The sequence below is a fragment of the Tupaia chinensis genome, unplaced genomic scaffold (assembly GCF_000334495.1).
Source record: "Tupaia chinensis unplaced genomic scaffold, TupChi_1.0 Scaffold000121_1, whole genome shotgun sequence".
NCBI classification, from domain to species: domain Eukaryota; kingdom Metazoa; phylum Chordata; class Mammalia; order Scandentia; family Tupaiidae; genus Tupaia; species Tupaia belangeri.
In genome coordinates, this window is record NW_006159588.1 from 3891 (window position 1) to 9148 (window position 5258).

A 5258-nucleotide genomic window follows, 5' to 3' on the forward strand; every position below is an offset into this window, starting at 1 on the left:
GTATAGTTTATATTTACATGCAATTATGTTTTAGTATATAATCAATATTATAATTTTAAGTTTAAAAAATTTAAATATGGGAATAGTGATTAATCAATTGGAAATGAGAGTTCTTTTTATTTTACTAATTTAAATAGTTCTTTTTATTTGTTGTATTATTGGGTTATCAGCCTAATCTGTTAGGAGCCTAACTCTGGATAAGCATTTGTGGTACCTAGAAGCATATGAAGCTTTATGTCTGTGTACTTCTTATGCTTTCCAAATCCATCCCTTTATGAGAGCTTCACAACTAGTCTGAAGTTGAAGTTATCTGTCCAGGATTCTTTAACAAGTCAGTCATGGAGCTAGAACTTATTCTTGTCTAATTGTTGTTCCAATCTTTCAAACTTAGGATGGTTGCAAGGAGGCAAGAATTACATTTTGAAATAATCAGATAATCATAAAAATGAACAAACCATGAAAGAAAAAAACCCAAATTGGGAGAATTCAGAATGTTAGTAAAAAAAAAAACCTGGGTCTTTTTAGTTAGGCACCAGAAGTATTTCTTTGATGAAACTGAGATGCTTTTGAGACGAGGACTAATATTTACTTCTGAAAGTCTGTTCTTATTACTAGAGCTCTCTTACTGTTATTTTCTGAGATACTATGGCTTCTCTGTAAAGTGTGTAGCCATTTACCAAAGCCGAAAGGTAGATTTTACCTGCAATCATAATGTGTACTTTATTTTATTTATTTTTTTGGAGAGGATTTGCTATAGGGCGCATGCACTTACCAGAAAGAGACAGAATGCAAGAAATCACCCCCCAGGGGGGATGGCCACGCTGCATTCCCTCCTCCTCCATTCTCTTCTTGGGATCCTGGGCACGCACACACATGTACCCGGTGTGAGTTTAAACCACTGGGTTTAGGACTCGAACCGTGGTCAACTACATGGGAGTCCAGTGACATAGCCATTACGCTAACTGCTGGTCCCATAATGTGTACGTTTTTAATGACATGTTGAACAAGTAGTTACTTTTAAAAAATGTTTAATATAATGTATGTGCATATAAGAAAGAGAAAGGCACCCTCCAGAGGGCCTGGTAACGCCACACCATAATTCCATCTAGTGGTCCTCCAGCCTGCCAGGATCTTGCCTATGTACGTGAGTTCTGTATGTTTTCGGGCTGGGCATGCTGATGATTTGAACCATAGTTGGCAAGTAGCTTCCAGCTCTGCAATCTGGCATTGTCCTGGCTGTGCCACAGAGGCTAGGCCAGCACTCTTTTTGTAGTAGTATGTATATGTGCCTAATGCAATTGAGAAAGAAGACATTTTAGGGACCAGCAGTTAGCGTAATGGCTATGTTGCTGGACTCCCATGTAGTTGACGGTGGTTCGTGTCCTGGACCCAGTGGCTTAAACTCGTACCGGGCGCATGTGAGTCCATGCCCAAGATCCCGAGAGGAGAATGGAGGAGAAGGGATTGCAGTGTGGCCATCCCCCCTGGGGGGTGCTTTCTCGCTTTCTGTCTCTCTGTCTCTCTCTGTCTTTCTGGCGAGCGCACATGCCCTATAGCCAAAACCTCTCAAAAAAAAAAAAGACATTTTAAACGATCTAAAGTAGACTACAGGGTATTATTTAGGTGAAGTGTATAATTATGATGTTAATGAGTATTGAAGTTTTAAATTGGAAGGGACCAGTAGACAGCCCAAATCACATCACACTTGATCATTCATCCCTCAAATATCCATGAAGACAAATTGCTCCCTGCTTTAAAAGGCAAGCAATTCTGTGGATGGACAATTGTCCACCTAGGCAATCTGAGCATATTCTTACATTAAACCAAAAACATATAAACATAACTTCAAGATCTTACTGGATAAAAAGAAAAACTCCTACACTCATGCATTGTAACATTTTTTCATTTACAAGTATGGCTGTAAGCAAATAAAAGCTTATTCCAAGTAAATTATTGCTCACCAAATATATAACTAGGTATGTCTGACTTTTTGCAACATGGAGCACTTTAACTGAGTATGAGCAAAGTATTGTTTTCTCATGTTCGTAGGCATTAGGTGGGAGTAAGCAAAAGAAAAAAGGCTAGAATTTGTAGTTAAAAATTTTATTTTTCTTTCTTTCTTAAAAATATATACCAAAATTTGATTTTTGCCAGTGCTAAGCCAGAAATCCTAGTTCATTATAGGGATGAACTTGATTATCACAGAGAAGTTCTCGAGGAAAAAAAGACATTACCTTAGTCCTGTAACACAGGAAGGACACTTACTGCCCCCATTAGCTTCACTTTTGTTGAGGATGAAGTGGGGTGAGCTGAATAACTGGCTCAAGAATCAGTGCATTATTAGCAGTGTAAGAATGCCAGCTTGATTATGATTTATGGGCTGCAGAATCCCTTGACACCATAGAAATGAAGGTTTAAAAGAGCTAGAAATTAAAATAGTTTATTAAGGCTCATAATTACCTCTATCAAATAAAGAGAGGAGAAAAAGTACAAAAAATGAGTTAATTTAAAATGCACTTACACCCTTCCTTGGGACACAATCCAAAATGTGAACTTGTAAACATGGAAACATTTTTTAATCAGTGTCTAAGATTTCTGTCAACTCAACCTTTACATTGTGGGTATAAACTCTGTGATACCTTGAGATGATCAAGAAATCATTGGATTACCTTTTGTTCCTGTAGTATATTGTGTTGACAATTCTATAGCCTTGTGACTAGCTAGCAATATGTGTGAACATATTAAAGGACTCAAATATAGATTGACCCTCAAGGATCTTGGTTGGGATGGGAGGTGAAGGTTATCTTTTTTTCCTGGGCTGGTTGCTGAGACAGCTGTTGTTAGCCACCCTGGAGTGTTCCAAATGCAGATCAATCTCAAAAAACATTCTGGAGTTTGAACCTGGCTGAGACCAGTTGTAAGGACAACTGCTTCTGGGGCCCTGAGGATAAGCATCTCACACATGATTTGTATTTCACCTCTCCCCTCAGCTTAGCATTTGCTCCTAGCTCCTTTTTTATGACTGGTTTCTCAGCTTGTGTCTGAAGTAGAGCCTCCCTGAATGAAGCCAGTTAGTTTGACAACATGTAATATATTGCTGTTAAATATATGTTCAGGGCGAGCATATGTTCAAGTACCTCCTCAGAACCAGACTTGGCCTCAACTGATTTATGACCAGGATTACATTGATCAAACTGACACTTCTCCAATCTTAAAGAAAGAAATAGTAAGCAATTTTGAGTTGAAAAGCTGCCTTTCTTTTTTTTTTCTTCTTTTTAATGACAGATCCTTTTCTTGACCCAATGCTTGTATAGGTGTTAGGGGCACAGAGTGAGGTGAGAGACCCATAATTATACATCATTCAAAGATGTCCTAAGAGTGTGGGGCAAGAATATGTCACTCTTCTAAAATGCCTCTTGGCCTTTGTGATATTCAACAACTTGTCATTCAAATGTAAGTGGAGTGTAGAGAAATCGCTAAAGGGACAGATGCTAAATGCAGCAGTGCCACTAAAAAATCACTGTTTGATCCTGTGACTTGCATGTGTTTCAAGGTAGAGGTAGAGAGGATCTGAGATGGTCCCCCGGGTTCCCAGTCCCCTGGTGTACACACACCTCCCAGTTACATAGTCAAACCCCATTCTTGCTAACTGCTGTGCTGGGGTTGGCAGATGTTATTAAGGTGCCAGATCATTTTGACCTTAAAACAGAGATTATCCAGATGGGCTAATTATATAAGCCCATTAGATTTGGGTCTGGAGGTCAGAGACTGGAGATTTTAGAGATTAGAGGTATGAGGGGGATTCAACATTTCAGTTCTTGGCTGGCCTGGAAGAAAGCAAACACCTGTGTTCCAAAATGCCTGTGGGGGTCACATAGGAAGTAACTCTTGGTAGCTTGAAGTTGGTGGATAGTCCCCAGCAAACAAGTAGAACGGAAAGGACCTCAGTTTTACAACTGCAAAGAAAGAGTTGTTTTTTTGTTATTTTTCTTTACTAGCAACTCATGAACTTGGAAGATGGCTTCATGGGAACTAGAAACCACAGCCTTATCCAATGCCTTCAGCCTGGGGAGAACTAAGCAAAGTAACCAGCCATGCAATGGAACTGTCAGATAATAAATTCATGTTTTAAATTGTCAAGTTTGTGGTAATTTGTTATACAACAATAAAAAAAAATGAAAACAAGGAATCAGGAGTGTTTTGTGTTATATAGTAGGTGGTATACTAGACCAAATACACGTCCCCACTCAGGGTATTCAGAAAGTGGCAAGAAGAAGCCATCTGTGAAGATAGCATTTGTCTTTACAATTGTGTCCACTTGTTCTTTTTAACCATGGTTTTCTTGGGTAGTTTCGAGTTTTTAGTTAGTTTTACTCTGTGTTTTCTAGCACAGTTATTCCATTGCTAAGTGCGTATAAGATACAGTACTCCTTTATATGAGAAGCATTATGCCAAGTTCTTTGTGTGAATTGTTTTTGTTTAATCTTCTCAGCAACCCTGTTTTACATATGAGATAACTGAGCCCTGCAGCAGTTAAGAATTTGCTCAAGGAAGATTTTAGCTAGTGAACCAATAGTGGCTTGGATAAAAGCACTAGCTGAGGATACATGTTACTACAGTTGTTTTCTTAGCATCCATTCTTAAAACACTCAGGTATTAGAAACTTTACAACCGATGTATATTTTTCCTTGGTTATCCTTTAATATGTATCAATAATCTCTTGGTTTCTTTATAACAGGTTATATTACCACTCTGGGAACAGTTGTTTTTTTTTTTTTTTTTTTTTTTTTTTTTTTCCTGTGAGTCTCTTGTACTTGCTGAAGACAGAAAGAGGAAAAGTGAGAAATCACCCCTATAAAGGAGGTGGCCATACTGCAGTCCCTTCTCCATTGTCCTCTTGGATCTTGGCATACACATGCATGCATTCAGTGTTGATCAAGCCATGAGGTCTGAGACTTGCACTGTGCAGTCAGCCATGTGGGATCCAGTACCTTCACCATGCCACTGTCAACTTGGTACAGATATATACTTCTGCACTTAAAAGCTTGCATGGTAATGCATGTACCCCTTAGTACCAACTACAGACTACTTAAGGAGAAGATTGTGCTTTTGTCATTTTTATGTTTTCCATCACCTGTACCAAACATGTGAGACACTTGTTTGGTGATTGTTATTTAATGTATGAGTGAATAAAGACCTGAAAAAATGAAACAAAAAAGAAATTTGTGTTCCATTTGATAACTTTAGTGTATCTTACT